Raw genomic sequence first — 13,866 nt, 5'->3', positions numbered from 1 at the left:
ACAGCAGAGCACAGACGCATGCAGATATACCAGCCATTAAAATGCAGAAAGTCCGGGGAAAAGTTTGGAGATTTAGACAAAACTTATTTATTATAATATTACTTGAATAGGAGCTGATCTGCAGTACCAGGTAGTGACCACTAAATGGCGTAAGGAGCTGTGATGTTTCGACAGATAACAGCTGATTAGAGGGAGTGCCGGGGGTCGGACGCTCACTAATCTGATATTGATGACCTGTCCTAAGTGGACACCCCCTCTAAATAGACTCTGTTAACCTGATGAGGCTAGTGTACTTACTTAGAAAACCCATATTAGAACTATTGTATAATTCTGTTATTGTAATGATCATTTTATGAGTTAGTGCCAGGGGTCAGACCCATACCAATCTGATATTGATGACCTGTCCTAAGCGGAAACCCTCTCTAAAAAGACCTTGTTGACCTGATGAGGCTAGAGTACTTACTTTGAAAACCCATAGCAGAATGGTTGTATAATCCTGTTACTATAATGAGCATTTTAGGAGTCCAGTAAGAGCTCATTTTAATATCAGACTTGGAATTTTTCACATGGAATTAAACAGCAATTCTACCTTGTTTTTTTCACAGTAAATATACCAGCATCATCAGGTCAAATAGATTTATTTATTAATGTATGTAGTTTGTGTTGTTTAATCTGGTGCCAGATTAACTTTGAGACATAATATATTGCAGGAAAACATTGGAATTTGATATAAGAGTTTCAATATCAGCGAGCTGGAGCTGCTTTTTCATAAACTTGGCATATTTCTGCCTTTCTCTGCTTTGGAAACCCAGATTTACTCCAGTCACGGGCTGGCAAGGATGTGCACAATAATTTGCATCAATTCTGGCACATTTGTTGGCCTGTGGGAGGCCATTAAATCTCACGCACTGTACAAAAAGTTTGCAAAGATCCGATGTGCCAGTCATGAGAAATCCAGAATGGAAGCAATATGCAAATTGGGCTGGAAGTGCACAGAGGGCGGGTCAATGCACTTCCTGCCAAATAAGAGTGAGATGTAGAAGAGCTACGTTTGTCACTTGGCGCGCTCTTGCACTGCAGATAACTCTCTGAGCCACAGAGAGCGCAGTTCAGCTCTGCTACATCCGTACTCACCATAAGCACTGTAGACGCACAAGGGTTAACCCGGCTCGCGGAATAGTGAGCACATGTGCTTTTTATTTGCTGAGTCCGCGATGGTTTGGGGTTTTGGATAACATTTCGACATTCCATATTATAAGACAGGGGGGCTCATAATTTATTCCGCCATATACTGGCACGTGAAAAATGGCTTACATTTCTGGACTTAATGAGACAAGGCTCCACTTCCTTTGTACGGGGAGGGTGCGGGCGCTAACAACCACCAAATGGGCACCGCTTGATTCATTGACATTTCTAGGGGATTACATTATGGACCCCTCTGTAGCCGTAAAGCTCCCAGGTCAGAGCAGATTTAATGTTAATCCAGGTGGAGCGATCGCAGAATGGATTCTTTCCTGCGCTCCCTGAAAATATATAGGGGGAGGGAGGTGACCCATCCAAAATATTCCAAAATATTCCCAGGAAACATCCCCCCTCCAGCCGCCTATTGACCTAGGATTGATAGATCTGTGATCCTGGGTGACAACCGATATATCCGTCATTACTGCGAGTAACAGATGGGCAGGGGCGGACATATCATTGGTGCAACCTGTGCGGCCGCTCAGGGGCCCGGGAGGTCAGGGGGCCACTACCAGCTCCAAAGCAGGTGGAATTGTGCATTATGATGAGCTATTGGCCTGTAATGGGCCCATATATTGTTCTTACACAAGGACCCTTTTCTGTCTGATCCGCCAGTGACCATGTGGATACATAATTCTGCACAAGAGCTGTATACACAACAGCGGTGAAAGAATTTTTTAAACCAAAACTATTTGCAAAATTGCTTCATTTATGAATTTATAGGCAAATTGGTTAATATGGTTTACAGGACACTTAAAGGGGTTGTCCACTATTGGAAAACACCTTAACATTATATAATAAAATCACCATATACTTACCTGTGCGTCTCCGGCAGTGCGGTGTCTCTCGGTGGTCATGTGACATTGTCATGTCTCATGAACACTACAACCAATCAGCAGCTGCGGATTGACTGTAGCCGCTACTATTCTGTTAGAGTGGACGGAATACTGAAAGGCTGCACTGATTGGCTGCAGCGGTAATGTCACATAATATTGTCATGTGACCGCTAATAAGATTTAGGTTTTAAGGGATTGTCCAGTAGTGGACAATTCCTTTAAAGGGGTCTGCTACTACTTTTTTAAGCAGTCATCAATACTTTAGTAGTTATAAATATCAGATTGGTGGGGGTCTGACACCCGGCACTGCCACCGATCACCTGTTCTCAGTGCCAGTGGTGGCCGGATGTAGCTGAACAGTACAGCTCTGTCAACTGTGTAGTGGCCGCTGCCAGGTACTGCAGATCCGCCCCTATTCGAATGATCATGGGGGTGCCGGGTGCTAGACCCCCACTGAGCTAATATTGATGAATTATCCTTCCTATAATAAAAGTAATGAACAAACCCTTTAAGCAAATTTGCCATTCAGAATTGTAATCCGAGTGACAATTTCCATCATTTACATCCACCTAAGCAGGTACAGTTATAGGGTTAATCCCAACATTTAAAGGGGCTGCCTCATGGTCGTTCTTTAGGAGCTTTGTTAGCCGGGGGCAGTGCGTTCCCAATGATTGACAGTTCAGCCTGGCGGCATTGATGAGCCGCTGGCCAGAAGTGTGGGCTCTAAAATCCAGCAAGCAGAGGCAGCTTTACCGCATCGGAGGAGCGCAGGGGCCCAGAAGCCGGCTGGGTACAGAGCAGCGAGTGCAAACTGTACAGCAAAGACCATGCAAGCACTGCGCTCATTGCTTAGGAGAACGACCACCTCTGATAGACTGCAGCGGTGGCCGGTAATCTAGACAGTGAGCAGTAAACTATAGAATTAAATATCTCTCTGATTTTTATGAAGAGGTAGATAGTAAAGTTAATTGCTTTTACAAATATTTTGCGATTGCTCCCATTTAATAAAACGAGAAAATCCCTTTTCAGTTATCACCTATCCAGACTGATCGATGGGGGTCCAACACGGATCGCGAAAACAGGGCTCTGAACTGCCACTTTGGAATAAAGCAATGGCCGCGCATGAGCCCTGTCCTCCAGCGATCCCACAGACACGGTATGGAGTGGAATGGCGCATGCGCAGCCATCTCTTTGTTCTTATTTTTGGGAACGGTGGGATTCGCATCGGTCAGACATTTACCTATTTGCTGCAATAACGTTGCGAATATTCCTTTTATTTAACAAAAAAAAATAAACACAAGCAACTTTGTTTCTTCTTTATGTTCTGTATTTTTTTAAAATTTGTTTTGTATTGTTTTCACTAATGCTTCATTTTAAAATAATTATATAAAACGTTTACAAGTTCATTAAGTTATAAAAGTCCATCAAACAATGAGGCGATCTCCCCTCTATGTTCCTCCATGCCTCAGGAGCAGGGGGCTTCACATCCTTCCTCAAATGTAACTAGATCCATTGCCATTCTGGAGCCGGGAAAAGCTGGATCACAGCCTGTCTGACTCCTGCGATGACCGTTGTCTCTTCCCCTGGGTTCTCAGAGATCTATGTAATAATGAACCTGTAGCATAGAAAGTTATTTTTTATTACTATAGATAAGCTGGAAAACAACATTCTTAAGTCCGGACCCTTCTACATCCCCGAAACATTCCGGTGTAATCCCATCACCCCCCAGAATCTTATCTTGGTTTGTGAGGCTGGGAATGAAATCAATAATTTTAGCATGGCATTAATAATGCTAATAGATGTCAAAGAGGCTTTACCTGAGATATTTCCACTGGGGCCCCCCATGTGGGGGAGGGGTGAATAATGCCAGGAGCAGCGCCTGCAGAAGCTCAGCCTGAATACACTACACATATAAGAACCAAACTTATTTAAAGTGCCTCCATAGCCAAATAACAAACTTCTCTTTCTTTGCTTCATTTCGTCCTTCAGAGCTGAACTCCAACCATTGTGTAAGCTACAGACACCAGTCTATGGTTACCTGGACACATATTGTACATTAAGTTCCCTGCTCTGCTCAGATCCTCATCTCTCTCCATGTCTCTCCCGCTTTTATACATTTCATCCCTGTGTGGTTACAGTGAATTATAGGAATTTGTTGGCAGCCACCAAATGAGGATAATTAGTGGCGGCTCCAATTAGAGGTAATGATCCCCATCTTGTGCAGCCTGAGCCTCCTGTTACATGTGATGTCCTCTAATGAGGTTTTTATATATTTTCCTCTCTTTGTCATCCGTCCTGATGAATCTGCCGGTAATTTGCAGTTTGGACAATAAATGTTTTGCCGCTTTGAAGAACTAATGTGATGAAATGTGAGGACTTCTGTACATAAACTCCTCCAGATCTGAAGTCTGGTGTCTGAGAATCGTAAATCATCAATCCTCCTCCCATCATCGACAAACTAACAGAATGGAAGTCTAATACTTACCCAAAATAGCTGATAGATAAATGATAGATGATAGACAGATAGATAGGTAATAGATAGATGATAGATAGATAATAGATAGATAGATAGATAGATAGATAGATAGATAATAGATAGATAGAGGGATATATAATAGATAGATAGATGATAGATAGATAGATAGGTAATAGATAGATAGATAGATAGATAGATAAATGATAGATAGATGATAGATAGATAGATAGATAGATAGATGATAGATAGATGATAGATAAATGATAGATAGATGATAGATAGATAGATAGATAGATGATAGATAGATAAATGATAGATAGATGATAGATAGACAGATAGATAGATGGATAGATAGATAGATAGGTAATAGATAGATGATAGATAGATAAATGATAGATAGATGATAGACAGATAGATAGATAGATAGTTAGACAGATAGATAGATAGATAGATGATAGATAGATAGATAGATAGGTAATAGATAGATAGATAGATAGATAGATGATAGATAGATGATAGATAGACAGATAGATAGATAGATAGATAATAGATAGATAGATAGATAATAGATAGATGATAGATAGATAAATGATAGATAATAGATAGATAATAGATGATAGATAGATAATAGATACATAGATAATAGATAGATAGATAGATAGATAATAGATAGATAGAGGGATATATAATAGATAGATAGATGATAGATAGATAGATAGATAGATAGATAGGTAATAGATAGATAGATAGATAGATAGATAGATAATAGATAGATAATAGATAGATGATAGATAAATGATAGATAGATGATAGATAGATAGATAGATAGATAGATGATAGATAGATGATAGATAGATAAATGATAGATAGATGATAGATAGATAGATAGATAGATGATAGATAGATAAATGATAGATAGATGATAGATAGACAGATAGATAGATGGATAGATAGATAGATAGGTAATAGATAGATGATAGATAGATAAATGATAGATAGATGATAGACAGATAGATAGATAGATAGACAGATAGATAGATAGATAGATAGATGATAGATAGATAGATAGGTAATAGATAGATAGATAGATAGATAGATAGATGATAGATAGATGATAGATAGACAGATAGATAGATAGATAGATAATAGATAGATAGATAGATAGATAATAGATAGATGATAGATAGATAAATGATAGATAATAGATACAGTAGATGATAAATAATGGATGATAGATAGAAGATAAATAATAGATAGAAGATAAATAATAGATAGATGATAGATAGATAGATAGATAGATAGATAGATAAATGATAGATGATAGATAGATAATAGATAGATGATAGATAGATAGATAGAGGAATAGATACACTGTGTTCCAAATTATTATGCACAGCAGAGTTTTCAACCTTTTCATTTTAATAAAGAACAAAAAAATGGTCATTTCTGAAATTATAAGCATTAGCAGGTTATTACAAACTGAAATCAAACAGTTTTCAACTCAAAACTTTATTCTAGGTGGTGTTACATTTGCACATAGGACCGCTTGTTCGAAAGGAGCTTCTGAACTCTCTCGTCCATTGAATTTGTCAGGTTTTGGATGATTTCTGCTTTAATTGTTTTGCATGAGGACAGAATACCCTCCCAGAGCTGTTGCTTAGATGTGAACTGCCTCCCGCCATCATAGACACTCTTTTTGATGATGCTCCAGAGGTTCTCAATGGGGTTGAGGTCAGGGGAGCATGGGGGCCACACCATAAGTTTGTCCCCTTTTATGCCCATAGCAGCCAGAGATGCAGATGTGTTATGTGCAGCATGAGATGGGGCATTATCATGCATGAAAATGATCTCGATGGTCCAGATGGATGGAGTGGAGGATGGCTGGTTGATGGACACCCCATGCAAACACGGCTACGGCGCCAACAAGGAGGAGGTGGAGTAATGTTTTGGGCTGGAATCATGGGGAGAGAGATTGTCAGCCCTTTTAGGATCCCTGAAGGGGTAAAGATGAACTCCATAATGTATGTTGAGTTTCTCAAACAGCACTTCCTTCCATGGTTCAAGAAGAAGAACCGTGCATTCCGCAGCAAGATCATTTTCATGCATGATAATGCCCCGTCTCATGCTGCACATAACACATCTGCATCTCTGGCTGCTATGGGCATAAAAGGGGAGAAACTTATGGTGTGGCCCCCATGCTCCCCTGACCTCTACCCCATTGAGAACCTCTGGAGCATCATCAAAAGGAGTGTCTATGATGGCGGGAGGCAGTTCACGTCTAAGCAACAGCTCTGGGAGGGTATTCTGTCCTCATGCAAAACAATTGAAGCAGAAACCATCCAAAACCTGACAAATTCAATGGACGAGAGAGTTCAGAAGCTCCTTTCGAACAAGCGGTCCTATGTGCAAATGTAACATCACCTAGAATAAAGTTTTGAGTTGAAAACTGTTTGATTTCAGTTTGTAATAACCTGCTAATGCTTATAATTTCAAAAATGACCATTTTTTTGTTCTTTATTAAAATGAAAAGGTTGAAAACTCTGCTTTGCATAATAATTTGGAACATGCATTTTGAGTGCAGTTTGAGTTTTTTATTTTTTTAAAAATATCCTGTTATCATAGGCAGTTTGTACAAAAACCTTTCAATTGTACTCTAATAGTTATTGGACTGGAAAATTACAATGACTGCAATTCATATAGGTAATTTGGGAAAATCTGAGAAAATATTATTTGCATTATAATTTGGAGCACAGTGTAGATAGATAGATAGATATGAGATAGATAGATATGAGATAGATAGATATAGTTTTTCCAAATTCACAATGCCTCTTTTACTGACAACTGCCGTCTCTGAATTATTCACCCCCTTCATGACCAGTGTCTTTAGTACTTTGTAGAGCCTCAGAATCTCAGCTCATTCCTCATGGGAAATGGCCTCCAGGTCACTAATATTCTCGGGTTTATAAGAGAGTGGTCAAAAACAGTTAAGAAAAAAAATTATTGCCTTGTACAAACAAGGAAAAGGATACAAAACCTCCAGAGACATTGAATGTTCCTAGAGACCCAGCTGGAAGCAGAGTTCACAAATTTGAATTTAAAGAAGCACTCCTCCTCCTCCTCCTCCTCCTCCTCCTCCCATCAAAATTTTTATCCTCTTAATATAATGCAATATTCATATTATATGGCACTGTATACTTACAATTGCTCACAGTGAAGAATGGGGTGGGGCTCAGTGACATCTACAGTGAAGCATGGCAGGGGCTCAGCGTTGACTCCAGTAAAGCATGGCGGGTCTTGGTGACATCTACAGTGAAGCATGGCGGGGGCTCAGTGATGACTACAGTGAAGCATGGCGGGGGCTCAGTGATGACTACAGTGAAGCATGGAGGGGACTCAGTGATATCTACAGTGAAGCCAAGTGGCGGCTCAGTGATATCTACAGTGAAGCATGGTGGTGGCATGGTGATATCTACAGTGAAGCATGGTGGTGGCTCAGTGATAACCGCAGTGAAACATGATGGCGGCTTGGTGATATCTACCGTGAAACATGATGGTGGCTCAGTGATAACTACAGTGAAACAGGATGGGAGCTCGGTGATGACAACAGTGAAGTATGCTGGGGGCTCGGTGATTTCTACAGGGAAGCATGGCGAGGACTCAGTGATGACTGCAGTGAAGCATGGTGGGGGATCGGTGACGTTACAAAAACACTATAATCAATATAACAATATAATATATTGCATCAGATCAAAATGTCTGACCTGGAAAAGACAAGATGATAAAAAGTGAAAAATTCACTGTAAGCATTCCTTATTACCGCGATGCTTAAGTCATAGTTAGTGGACTTATTACATGGAAGCAGCAATGTGATAGTACAATGTACGTTATTATTGTATTATTATATTTTTAGGCATTTTCTTTTTCACGCAGTCATTCGTTTACCAATACTTGTAAAGTTTTCTAAAAAGGTGATATAGTTTAATGCAATAAGCTGTGGCCCTCCACCGGGTGACAGGAGCCGCTTCTCCGAGCTTCAGATTTACATTATAGTGACTGTAGTTATGGCTAATTACACTGATAAATTATAGGATCGGCTACTGGGAGAGAAGCCGCCATTCACTGAGCCTCTGAGGGTGTTTACCTGGAACAGAATGTCCATTGTGTCTAGGGAGGTAAATTACGAGCTGCGAGCCGTAGGATCTGATGCGTACAAGGTGCCGATCTCAGTCTCCAGTATATCACAGGGCTGGTGTATGGCCGGCCTGTATTTTGTGCTCATTTACACATTGACAGCTGCTATTTGTAGCACAGACCATATTAGAAGGTGAGAAATTATTTGACAGACCCATTACAAAAAACATGTAAGCGACAAGAATAAAATCTACAGATATGAGCTGGAAGCTAAAGTGTCATACACACCGCAGCGCCATGTGTACAGAGCCTATACAGAGGCCACGCTGACTCTATACAGTGCTAGAAAGTTTCTAGGGGTAAAATAGCTCAAGGAGGCAGTACTATCTATACCTACATCATTTACAGGAAGAGACAATGAGGCAGTACTATCTATACCAACATCATTTACAGGAAGAGACAAGGAGGCAGTACTATCTATACCTACATCATTTACAGGAAGAGACAAGGAGGCAGTACTATCTATACCTACATCATTTACAGGAAGAGACAAGGAGGCAGTACTATCTATACCTACATCATTTACAGGAAGAGACAAGGAGGCAGTACTATCTATACCAACATCATTTACAGGAAGAGACAAGGAGGCAGTACTATCTATAACTACATCATTTACAGGAAGAGACAAGGAGGCAGTACTATCTATACCAACATCATTTACAGGAAGAGACAAGGAGGCAGTACTATCTATACCTACATCATTTACAGGAAGAGACAATGAGGCAGTACTATCTATACCTACATAATTTACAGGAAGAGACAAGGAGGCAGTACTATCTATAACTACATCATTTACAGGAAGAGACAATGAGGCAGTACTATCTATACCAACATCATTTACAGGAAGAGACAAGGAGGCAGTACTATCTATACCTACATCATTTACAGGAAGAGACAAGGAGGCAGTACTATCTATACCTACATCATTTACAGGAAGAGACAAGGAGGCAGTACTATCTATACCTACATCATTTACAGGAAGAGACAAGGAGGCAGTACTATCTATACCAACATCATTTACAGGAAGAGACAAGGAGGCAGTACTATCTATAACTACATCATTTACAGGAAGAGACAAGGAGGCAGTACTATCTATACCAACATCATTTACAGGAAGAGACAAGGAGGCAGTACTATCTATACCTACATCATTTACAGGAAGAGACAATGAGGCAGTACTATCTATACCTACATAATTTACAGGAAGAGACAAGGAGGCAGTACTATCTATACCTACATCATTTACAGTAAGAGTCAAGGAGGCAGTACTATCTATACCTACATCATTTACAGGAAGAGACAAGGAGGCAGTACTATCTATACCTACATCATTTACAAGAAGAGACAAGGAGGCAGTACTATATATACCTACATCATTTACAGTAAGAGACAAGGAGGCAGTACTATATATACCTACATCATTTACAGGAAGAGACAAGGAGGCAGTACTATCTATACCTACATCATTTACAGTAAGAGACAATGAGGCAGTACTATCTATAGCTACATCATTTACAGTAAGAGACAAGGAGGCAGTACTATCTATACCTACATCATTTACAGTAAGAGACAATGAGGCAGTACTATCTATACCTACATCATTTACAGTAAGAGACAATGAGACAGTACTATCTATACCTACATCATTTACAGTAAGAGACAAGGAGGCAGTACTATCTATACCTACATCATTTACAGTAAGAGACAAGGAGGCAGTACTATCTATAACTACATCATTTACAGGAAGAGACAAGGAGGCAGTACTATCTATAACTACATCATTTACAGGAAGAGACAAGGAGGCAGTACTATATATACCTACATCATTTACAGGAAGAGACAAGGAGGCAGTACTATATACACCTACATCATTTACAGGAAGAGACAAGGAGGCAGTACTATCTATACCTACATCATTTACAGTAAGAGACAATGAGGCAGTACTATCTATACCTACATCATTTACAGTAAGAGACAAGGAGGCAGTACTATCTATACCTACATCATTTACAGTAAGAGACAATGAGGCAGTACTATCTATACCTACATCATTTACAGTAAGAGACAATGAGGCAGTACTATCTATACCTACATCATTTACAGTAAGAGACAAGGAGGCAGTACTATCTATACCTACATCATTTACAGTAAGAGACAAGGAGGCAGTACTATCTATAACTACATCATTTACAGGAAGAGACAAGGAGGCAGTATTATCTATAACTACATCATTTACAGGAAGAGACAAGAAGGCAGTACTATCTATAACTACATCATTTACAGGAAGAGACAAGGAGGCAGTACTATCTATACCTACATCATTTACAGTAAGAGACAAGGAGGCAGTACTATCTATAACTACATCATTTACAGGAAGAGACAAGGAGGCAGTACTATATATACCTACATCATTTACAGGAAGAGACAAGGAGGCAGTACTATATATACCTACATCATTTACAGGAAGAGACAAGGAGGCAGTACTATCTATACCTACATCATTTACAGTAAGAGACAAGGAAGCAGTACTATCTATAACTACATCATTTACAGTAAGAGACAAGGAGGCAGTACTATATATAGCTACATCATTTACAGGAAGAGACAAGGAGGCAGTACTATTTATACCTACATTATTTACAGGAAGAGACAAGGAGGCAGTACTATCTATAACTGCATCATTTACAGGAAGAGACAAGGAGGCAGTACTATCTATACCTACATCATTTACTGTAAGAGACAAGGAGGCAGTACTATCTATACCTACATCATTTACAGGAAGAGACAAGGAGGCAGTACTATCTATTACAACATCATTTACAGGAAGACACAATGAGGCAGTACTATATATACCTACATCATTTACTGGAAGAGACAAGGAGGCAGTACTATCTATAATTACATCATTTACAGGAAGAGACAAGGAGGCAGTACTAGCTATACTTACATAATTTACAGGAAGATACAAGGAAGTAGTACTATCTATACCTACATCATTTACAGGAAGAGACAAGGAGGCAGTACTATCTATAACTACACCATTTACACAAAGCGATAAGGAGAGAGTACTATCTATACCTACATCATTTACAGGAAGATACAAGGAAGCAGTACTATCTATAACTACATCATTTACAGGAAGAGACAAGGAGGCAGTACTATCTATACGTACATTATTTACATGAAGAGACAAAGAGGCAGTACTATCTATACCAACATCATTTACAGGAAGAGACAAGGAGGCAGTACTATCTATACCTACATAATTTACAGGAAGACACAAGGAGGCAGTGCTATCTATACCTACATCATTTACAGGAAGACACAAGGAGGCAGTACTATCTATACCTACATCATTTACAGGAAGAGACAAGGAGGCAGTACTATCTATACCTACATCATTTACAGTAAGAGACAATGAGGCAGTACTATCTATAGCTACATCATTTACAGTAAGAGACAAGGAGGCAGTACTATCTATACCTACATCATTTACAGTAAGAGACAATGAGGCAGTACTATCTATACCTACATCATTTACAGTAAGAGACAATGAGACAGTACTATCTATACCTACATCATTTACAGTAAGAGACAAGGAGGCAGTACTATCTATACCTACATCATTTACAGTAAGAGACAAGGAGGCAGTACTATCTATAACTACATCATTTACAGGAAGAGACAAGGAGGCAGTACTATCTATAACTACATCATTTACAGGAAGAGACAAGGAGGCAGTACTATATATACCTACATCATTTACAGGAAGAGACAAGGAGGCAGTACTATATACACCTACATCATTTACAGGAAGAGACAAGGAGGCAGTACTATCTATACGTACATTATTTACATGAAGAGACAAAGAGGCAGTACTATCTATACCTACATCATTTACAGGAAGAGACAAGGAGGCAGTACTATCTATACCTACATCATTTACAGGAAGAGACAAGGAGGCAGTACTATATATACCTACATCATTTACAGTAAGAGACAAGGAGGCAGTACTATATATACCTACATCATTTACAGGAAGAGACAAGGAGGCAGTACTATCTATACCTACATCATTTACAGTAAGAGACAATGAGGCAGTACTATCTATAGCTACATCATTTACAGTAAGAGACAAGGAGGCAGTACTATCTATACCTACATCATTTACAGTAAGAGACAATGAGGCAGTACTATCTATACCTACATCATTTACAGTAAGAGACAATGAGACAGTACTATCTATACCTACATCATTTACAGTAAGAGACAAGGAGGCAGTACTATCTATACCTACATCATTTACAGTAAGAGACAAGGAGGCAGTACTATCTATAACTACATCATTTACAGGAAGAGACAAGGAGGCAGTACTATCTATAACTACATCATTTACAGGAAGAGACAAGGAGGCAGTACTATATATACCTACATCATTTACAGGAAGAGACAAGGAGGCAGTACTATATACACCTACATCATTTACAGGAAGAGACAAGGAGGCAGTACTATCTATACCTACATCATTTACAGTAAGAGACAATGAGGCAGTACTATCTATACCTACATCATTTACAGTAAGAGACAAGGAGGCAGTACTATCTATACCTACATCATTTACAGTAAGAGACAATGAGGCAGTACTATCTATACCTACATCATTTACAGTAAGAGACAATGAGGCAGTACTATCTATACCTACATCATTTACAGTAAGAGACAAGGAGGCAGTACTATCTATACCTACATCATTTACAGTAAGAGACAAGGAGGCAGTACTATCTATAACTACATCATTTACAGGAAGAGACAAGGAGGCAGTATTATCTATAACTACATCATTTACAGGAAGAGACAAGGAGGCAGTACTATCTATAACTACATCATTTACAGGAAGAGACAAGGAGGCAGTACTATCTATACCTACATCATTTACAGTAAGAGACAAGGAGGCAGTACTATCTATAACTACATCATTTACAGGAAGAGACAAGGAGGCAGTACTATATATACCTACATCATTTACAGGAAGAGACAAGGAGGCAGTACTATATATACCTACATCATTTACAGGAAGAGACAAGGAGGCAGTACTATCTATACCTACATCATTTACAGTAAGAG

Source organism: Phyllobates terribilis, unplaced genomic scaffold, assembly GCF_046119375.1.
Source record: "Phyllobates terribilis strain yellow unplaced genomic scaffold, ASM4611937v1 Scaffold_8__6_contigs__length_399053987, whole genome shotgun sequence".
Classification (NCBI taxonomy): Eukaryota; Metazoa; Chordata; class Amphibia; order Anura; family Dendrobatidae; genus Phyllobates; species Phyllobates terribilis.
The sequence above is the reverse complement of the archived record's forward strand: the minus strand, read 5'-3'. Positions refer to the sequence as shown.